Here is a 9,483-nt window from a genome sequence, read left to right as displayed (position 1 = left end):
TCAGTAACGGTGACTCCCATCTTACATTTTAATGTGCGAGGGCTCTCTTGCACTACACATGTACGGTTTCCAAACTGCAACATGACGATTTGGAGCTTGAAACTCGAGCCCTGGTGTACCCTGTCTATGAAATGATACCAACTGAATCATGTCTGAAACGTGATGTTTAATGGAAGATGGCTTTCTTGGTTGTGCGTTCTGCGTGACAAAGATGTAACACGATATGCTTTTGTAAAGAAGATAAGTGATGTTATGCTCTATGAATGAAGAGAATATACATTTTTCAAGTCCAACATTTATTCTGGCATATACGCATTTCAAGATACAATGAATGTGCAGGGAAGTGACAAAACAATACATTTATTGTTTTGTGACCTCCCTGCAATGACAATATATATCTCAGGAATGACAATGTACACGTACACTATGCAAATTTGTTGCACCCAATTTTCATACATGCTGAATTTTAAATTTTTGTTTTGCTGCCTATGTGTTCAGTGTATTACAAATTGCTTAATGCAAACAACACTTTGTTAATTTCAAGCTTTTTGCTCCCATCTAAGATATTCCTATCCTGGAGGAACTGACACTTCGACACCATAAAATATTCAGTAGGTTTCACTCTGGCAGGCCCTGCCACTGCAAATTTCCTGAATTGAAACCCTTCAAACTGTGTCATAATCTTAAATACGTCAATATTTCTGCAAGTAGTTGACATGCTGGATGACACTCCTCCTGCAGCTAAGGCAACTAAAAAAAAGAGTTCCAAGAGGCCGAAGGTAAACCTACAGCTGCACGAGTGTGATCAACAGTAGTGCATTCTCAATAAATAATTTTCTTCTTATAGCGTACATATGCATGCCTATTAACTGGAACAATTATCACAGTTCCCTCACAAGTTTTAATTTCTGAGAGTGTACTGTAGAGGCTGCTTAGATCAACAACAGTTCATACAAGGTATTATACACTGTGAATGCCTTTAAAAATCCCATGTGACACATATGCCTTTACTTTATGGAGGTGCTGTGGTAGTCAAAGTTTGTGGGCATTACGCAGGTTCTGCACCCATTTCTTGAGTATGTTGAGGCAGCTGTGAAGTAACCTGCATTGATGATGATTATTCCAATTTTTATGGTGCATCGACAACAAAAGAAATAATACATCAGAACATTGGTTTGGGTGCAACCAGTTAAAAATGAATATGTTGTTTAATAAATGCATTGGACAAATGTTAAAACATCAGTTTAAAACATGGTTTACAATCCCTGTACCTTCTAAAAATTAAAAAGATTAAAAACTATTCTAAGAAGAAGTACAATGTCTAATTATTTTATTGCTGGGTGAAGGAGCCTAAAGTCTAAGGTGTGTTTCTGATGTGAACATGTAAGAAAATATGCAGAACTGAGAGAGGCTAACCACAGTGCGTGCACTGAGGTTGTTCCTTCCTGTAAAGTAGAAACCAGTGGATGAGGAACGTGATACTTACCTGTACACCCAGCCGTATCACACTGCACAGATAATTCACTGGGTAGCCCTCATGACAAAACCTGTATTGAGAGACCACTTTTGCCTTAAAAACTGCTACAAATAGCACGACACGCTACAAATTATTACTATCGTAACAAGCTGACTACAGTCAAAGCTGACGATACAGCTCAGACACAAAGGCGTTATTCAAGTCGCGCCACACCACCGTTACGTAGGATTCTTTGTCACAAATCAAACCAAGGCACAAAACAATACCAATACATGAAAAAAGGTGACAATTGTGATCTTATTATGACGTAATACCGAACTTGTGCGTGAAGGTAATTCAAAGAAATGAATGTGGCACTTGGCCACTTGCTTCCGCAGAGAACACCGTGTACCATGCTAGCAATGCATGCAAAAAAGCGCTCGAGTGCTCGCACATATATTGATGACAACACTACCTGTGTAGTGTAACGTGTTCTTTCAAGCATATTATGCACTCAAACTGTATTTGCCGCCGGGTATAATGCAAGTGTGCTCGATTGAACGTCGGAAGAGCGATCAAGCAACCTGCATCCAGTGCTCGTTTTGGGAAAAAAAAACACTTCATAATGGTCAACTAAATATACAGAATGGACGCCTATTTATTCCTCGATAAAGAGTGACTCACCTGTATAAATTTAGGCCCTGTAACCTTGCCAGTACGGTTGGTACGACCGTAATTGCAAGAAGTTGCCATGATCGCTGCGGCGACTGTTGTGGGTACAGTAAGATGGCGGCCGGTTTCTTCACGCTTGCGCTCCCTATCCGCCATCCAGCCTTTTACAATCGAGATCAGTGTTCAGGCCTAGAGGAAAAACACGTGAGCCGAAACGTGTCGAATAATGGGTTGATTGTGGCGCCGCCGTACGCATGTACGGAATGAAAAACCAAAAATATGATAGCAGCAGTTACGGTATTTTTTACGCCAGCTGAAAACCGACAATCCTGCATGGAAACATTTGTCCTACAGCGGCTTCCAAAACCACGTGCATAACGAAACCCTCTTACTTCAGGCCTAGAGGAAAAACACGTGAGCCGAAACGTGTCGAATAATGGGTTGATTGTGGCGCCGCCGTACGCATGTACGGAATGAAAAACCAAAAATATGATAGCAGCAGTTACGGTATTTTTTACGCCAGCTGAAAACCGACAATCCTGCATGGAAACATTTGTCCTACAGCGCCTTCCAAAACCACGTGCATAACGAAACCCTCTTACTTCAGACCTAGAGGAAAAAACACGTGAGCCGAAACGTGTCGAATAATGGGTTGATTGTGGCGCCGCCGTAGGCATGTACGGAATGAAAAAATTAAATATGATAGCAGCAGTTATGTTATTTTTTACGTCAGCTGAAAAGCGACAATCCTGCATGGAGACATTTGTCCTACAGCGCCTTCCAAAACCACGTGCATAACGAAACCTGCGTACTTCATGCCTAGAGAGAAAACACGTGAGCCGAAACGTGTCGAATAATGAGTTGATTGTGGCGCCGCCGCAGTCACGTACGAAATGAAAAACTAAAATATGATAGCAGCAGTTATGTCATTTTTTACGTCAGCTGAAAAGCGACAATCCTGCATGGAAACATTTGTCCCACAGCGCCTTCCAAAAACCACGTGCATAAGGGAACCCTCTTACTTGAGGCCTAGAGGGAAAACACGTGAGCCGAAACCTGTCGAATAATGGATTGATTGTGGCGCCGCCGCAGGCATGTACGGAATGAAAAACTAAAATATGATAGCAGCAGTTGTTATTTTTTACGCCAGCTGAAAAGCGACAATCCTGCGTGGAAACATTTGTCCTACAGCGGCTTCCAAAATCACGTGCATAACGAAACCTGCGTATTTCATGCCAAGAGAGAAAACACGTGAGCCGAAACGTGTCGAATAATGGGTTGATTGGGGCGCCGCCGCAGTCATATACGGAATGAAAAAATTAAATATGATAGCAGCAGTTATGTTATTTTTTACGTCAGCTGAAAAGCGACAATCCTGCATGGAGACATTTGTGCTACAGCGCCTTCCAAAACCACGTGCATTACGAAACCTGCGTACTTCATGCCTAGAGAGAAAACACGTGAGCCGAAACGTGTCGAATAATGAGTTGATTGTGGCGCCGCCGCAGTCACGTACGAAATGAAAAACTAAAATATGATAGCAGCAGTTATGTCATTTTTTACGTCAGCTGAAAAGCGACAATCCTGCATGGAAACATTTGTCCCACAGCGCCTTCCAAAAACCACGTGCATAAAGGAACCCTCTTACTTGAGGCCTAGAGGGAAAACACGTGAGCCGAAACCTGTCGAATAATGGATTGATTGTGGCGCCGCCGCAGGCATGTACGGAATGAAAAAATTAAATATGATAGCAGCAGTTATGTTATTTTTTACGTCAGCTGAAAAGCGACAACCTGCATGGAAACATTTGTCCTACAGCGCCTTCCAAAAACCACGTGCATAACGAAACCCTCTTACTTCAGGCCTAGAGAGAAAACACGTGAGCCGAAACGTGTCGAATAATGGGTTGATTGTGGCGCCGCCGCAGGCATGTACGGAATGAAAAACTAAAATATGATAGCAGCAGTTACGTTATTTTTTACGTCAGCTGAAAAGCGACAATCCTGCATGGAAACATTTGTCCTACAGCGGCTTCCAAAACCACGTGCATAACGAAACCTGCGTACTTCATGCCTAGAGAGAAAACACGTGAGCCGAAACGTGTCGAATAATGGGCTGATTGTGGCGCCGCCGCAGTCATATACGGAATGAAAACATTAAATATGATAGCAGCAGTTATGTTGTTTTTTACGTCAGCTGAAAAGCGACAATCCTGCATGGAGACATTTGTCCTACAGCGCCTTCCAAAACCACGTGCATAACGAAACCTCTTACTTCAGACCTAGAGGGAAAAACACGTGAGCCGAAACGTGTCGAATAATGGGTTGATTGTGGCGCCGCCGCAGTCATATACGGAATGAAAAAATTAAATATAATAGCAGCAGTTATGTTATTTTTTACGTCAGCTGAAAAGCGACAATCCTGCATGGAGACATTTGTCCTACAGCGCCTTCCAAAACCACGTGCATAACGAAACCTGCGTACTTCATGCCTAGAGAGAAAACACGTGAGCCGAAAAGTGTCGAATAATGAGTTGATTGTGGCGCCGCCGCAGTCACGTACGAAATGAAAAACTAAAATATGATAGCAGCAGTTATGTCATTTTTTACGTCAGCTGAAAAGCGAAAATCCTGCATGGAAACATTTGTCCCATAGCGCCTTCCAAAAACCACGTGCATAAGGGAGCCCTCTTACTTGAGGCCTAGAGGAAAAACACGTGAGCCGAAATGTGTCGAATAATGGGTTGATTGTGGCGCCGCCGCAGTCACGTACGGAATGAAAAACTAAAATATGATAGCAGCAGTTATGTTATTTTTTACGTCAGCTGAAAAGCGACAATCCTGCATGAAGACATTTGTCCTACAGCGCCTTCCAAAACCACGTGCATAACGAAACCTGCGTACTTCATGCCTAGAGAGAAAACACGTGAGCCGAAACGTGTCGAATAATGAGTTGATTGTGGCGCCGCCGCAGTCACGTACGAAATGAAAAACTAAAATATGATAGCAGCAGTTATGTCATTTTTTACGTCAGCTGAAAAGCGACAATCCTGCATGGAAACATTTGTCCCACAGCGCCTTCCAAAAACCGCGTGCATAAGGGAACCCTCTTACTTGAGGCCTAGAGGGAAAACACGTGAGCCGAAACCTGTCGAATAATGGATTGATTGTGGCGCCTCCGCAGGCATGTACGGAATGAAAAACTAAAATATGATAGCAGCAGTTATGTTATTTTTTACGCCAGCTGAAAAGCGACAATCCTGCATGGAAACATTTGTCCTACAGCGGCTTCCAAAACCACGTGCATAACGAAACCTGCGTACTTCATGCCAAGAGAGAAAACACGTGAGCCGAAACGTGTCGAATAATGGGTTGATTGCGGCGCCGCCGCAGTCATATACGGAATGAAAAAATTAAATATGATAGCAGCAGTTATGTTATTTTTTACGTCAGCTGAAAAGCGACAATCCTGCATGGAGACATTTGTCCTACAGCGCCTTCCAAAACCACGTGCATAACGAAACCTGCGTACTTCATGCCTAGAGAGAAAACACGTGAGCCGAAACGTGTCGAATAATGAGTTGATTGTGGCGCCGCCGCAGTCACGTACGAAATGAAAAACTAAAATATGATAGCAGCAGTTATGTCATTTTTTACGTCAGCTGAAAAGCGACAATCCTGCATGGAAACATTTGTCCTACAGCGCCTTCCAAAAACCACGTGCATAACGAAACCCTCTTACTTCAGACCTAGAGGAAAAAACACGTGAGCCGAAACGTGTCGAATAATGGGTTGATTGTGGCGCCGCCGCAGTCATATACGGAATGAAAAAATTAAATATGATAGCAGCAGTTATGTTATTTTTTACGTCAGCTGAAAAGCGACAATCCTGCATGGAGACATTTGTCCTACAGCGCCTTCCAAAACCACGTGCATAACGAAACCTGCGTACTTCATGCCTAGAGAGAAAACACGTGAGCCGAAACGTGTCGAATAATGAGTTGATTGTGGCGCCGCCGCAGTCACGTACGAAATGAAAAACTAAAATATGATAGCAGCAGTTATGTCATTTTTTACGTCAGCTGAAAAGCGACAATCCTGCATGGAAACATTTGTCCCACAGCGCCTTCCAAAAACCACGTGCATAAGGGAACCCTCTTACTTGAGGCCTAGAGGGAAAACACGTGAGCCGAAACCTGTCGAATAATGGATTGATTGTGGCGCCGCCGCAGGCATGTACGGAATGAAAAACTAAAATATGATAGCAGCAGTTATGTTATTTTTTACGCCAGCTGAAAAGCGACAATCCTGCATGGAAACATTTGTCCTACAGCGGCTTCCAAAAACCACGTGCATAACGAAACCCTCTTACTTCAGGCCTAGAGGAAAAACACGTGAGCCGAAACCTGTCGAATAATGGATTGATTGTGGCGCCGCCGCAGGCATGTACGGCATGAAAAAGTAAAATATGATAGCAGCAGTTATGTAATTTTTTATGTCAGCTGAAAAGCGACAACCTGCATGGAAACATTTGTCCTACAGCGCCTTCCAAAAACCACGTGCATAACGGAACCCTCTTACTTCAGACCTAGAGGAAAAAACACGTGAGTCGAAACGTGTCGAATAATGGTTTGATTGTGGCGCCGCCGCAGTCATATACGGAATGAAAAAATTAAATATGATAGCAGCAGTTACGTTATTTTTTATGTCAGCTGAAAAGCGACAACCTGCATGGAAACATTTGTCCTACAGCGCCTTCCAAAAACCACGTGCATAACGAAACCCTCTTACTTCAGACCTAGAGGAAAAAACACGTGAGCCGAAACGTGTCGAATAATGGGTTGATTGTGGCGCCGCCGCAGTCATATACGGAATGAAAAAATTAAATATGATAGCAGCAGTTATGTTATTTTTTACGTCAGCTGAAAAGCGACAATCCTGCATGGAGACATTTGTCCTACAGCGCCTTCCAAAACCACGTGCATAACGAAACCTGCGTACTTCATGCCTAGAGAGAAAACACGTGAGCCGAAACGTGTCGAATAATGAGTTGATTGTGGCGCCGCCGCAGTCATATACGGAATGAAAAAATTAAATATGATAGCAGCAGTTATGTTATTTTTTACGTCAGCTGAAAAGCGACAATCCTGCATGGAAACATTTGTCCCACAGCGCCTTCCAAAAACCACGTGCATTACGAAACCTGCGTACTTCATGCCTAGAGAGAAAACACGTGAGCCGAAACGTGTCGAATAATGAGTTGATTGTGGCGCCGCCGCAGTCACGTACGAAATGAAAAACTAAAATATGATAGCAGCAGTTATGTCATTTTTTACGTCAGCTGAAAAGCGACAATCCTGCATGGAAACATTTGTCCCACAGCGCCTTCCAAAAACCACGTGCATAAAGGAACCCTCTTACTTGAGGCCTAGAGGGAAAACACGTGAGCCGAAACCTGTCGAATAATGGATTGATTGTGGCGCCGCCGCAGGCATGTACGGAATGAAAAAATTAAATATGATAGCAGCAGTTATGTTATTTTTTACGTCAGCTGAAAAGCGACTATCCTGCATGGAGACATTTGTGCTACAGCGCCTTCCAAAACCACGTGCATTACGAAACCTGCGTACTTCATGCCTAGAGAGAAAACACGTGAGCCGAAACGTGTCGAATAATGGATTGATTGTGGCGCCGCCGCAGGCATGTACGGAATGAAAAAATTAAATATGATAGCAGCAGTTATGTCATTTTTTACGTCAGCTGAAAAGCGACAATCCTGCATGGAAACATTTGTCCCACAGCGCCTTCCAAAAACCACGTGCATAAAGGAACCCTCTTACTTAAGGCCTAGAGGGAAAACACGTGAGCCGAAACCTGTCAAATAATGGACTGAATGTGGCGCCGCCACAGGCATGTACGGCATGAAAAAGTAAAATATGATAGCAGCAGTTATGTAATTTTTTATGTCAGCTGAAAAGCGACAACCTGCATGGAAACATTTGTCCTACAGCGCCTTCCAAAAACCACGTGCATAACGAAACCCTCTTACTTCAGGCCTAGAGAGAAAACACGTGAGCCGAAACGTGTCGAATAATGGGTTGATTGTGGCGCCGCCGCAGGCATGTACGGAATGAAAAACTAAAATATGATAGCAGCAGTTACGTTATTTTTTACGTCAGCTGAAAAGCGACAATCCTGCATGGAGACATTTGTCCTACAGCGCCTTCCAAAACCACGTGCATAACGAAACCTGCGTACTTCATGCCTAGAGAGAAAACACGTGAGCCGAAAAGTGTCGAATAATGAGTTGATTGTGGCGCCGCCGCAGTCACGTACGAAATGAAAAACTAAAATATGATAGCAGCAGTTATGTCATTTTTTACGTCAGCTGAAAAGCGAAAATCCTGCATGGAAACATTTGTCCCATAGCGCCTTCCAAAAACCACGTGCATAAGGGAGCCCTCTTACTTGAGGCCTAGAGGAAAAACACGTGAGCCGAAATGTGTCGAATAATGGGTTGATTGTGGCGCCGCCGCAGTCACGTACGGAATGAAAAACTAAAATATGATAGCAGCAGTTATGTTATTTTTTACGTCAGCTGAAAAGCGACAATCCTGCATGAAGACATTTGTCCTACAGCGCCTTCCAAAACCACGTGCATAACGAAACCTGCGTACTTCATGCCTAGAGAGAAAACACGTGAGCCGAAACGTGTCGAATAATGAGTTGATTGTGGCGCCGCCGCAGTCACGTACGAAATGAAAAACTAAAATATGATAGCAGCAGTTATGTCATTTTTTACGTCAGCTGAAAAGCGACAATCCTGCATGGAAACATTTGTCCCACAGCGCCTTCCAAAAACCGCGTGCATAAGGGAACCCTCTTACTTGAGGCCTAGAGGGAAAACACGTGAGCCGAAACCTGTCGAATAATGGATTGATTGTGGCGCCGCCGCAGGCATGTACGGAATGAAAAAATTAAATATGATAGCAGCAGTTATGTTATTTTTTACGTCAGCTGAAAAGCGACAATCCTGCATGGAGACATTTGTCCTACAGCGCCTTCCAAAACCACGTGCATAACGAAACCTGCGTACTTCATGCCTAGAGAGAAAACACGTGAGCCGAAACGTGTCGAATAATGAGTTGATTGTGGCGCCGCCGCAGTCACGTACGAAATGAAAAACTAAAATATGATAGCAGCAGTTATGTCATTTTTTACGTCAGCTGAAAAGCGACAATCCTGCATGGAAACATTTGTCCCACAGCGCCTTCCAAAAACCACGTGCATAAAGGAACCCTCTTACTTCAGACCTAGAGGAAAAAACACGTGAGCCGAAACGTGTCGAATAATGGG

General features: G+C 43.5%; 1 long non-coding RNA gene across 1 annotated transcript; it reads right to left on the bottom strand.

Moving 5' to 3' along the window:
* Positions 1-978: 978 nt before the first annotated feature.
* Positions 979-2,235, bottom strand: LOC135365848 (uncharacterized). Its single transcript, XR_010413958.1, has 3 exons — positions 2,141-2,235; positions 1,487-1,547; positions 979-1,102 (listed from the first exon to the last, which is right to left on the bottom strand). It is a non-coding gene; the product is annotated as an uncharacterized LOC135365848 (long non-coding RNA).
* Positions 2,236-9,483: the final 7,248 nt, after the last annotated feature.

Source organism: Ornithodoros turicata, chromosome 8 (genome assembly GCF_037126465.1).
Source record: "Ornithodoros turicata isolate Travis chromosome 8, ASM3712646v1, whole genome shotgun sequence".
Taxonomy (NCBI): domain Eukaryota; kingdom Metazoa; phylum Arthropoda; class Arachnida; order Ixodida; family Argasidae; genus Ornithodoros; species Ornithodoros turicata.
Note: the sequence above shows the minus strand (reverse complement) of the source record. Positions and strands in the feature narration are given on the sequence as shown.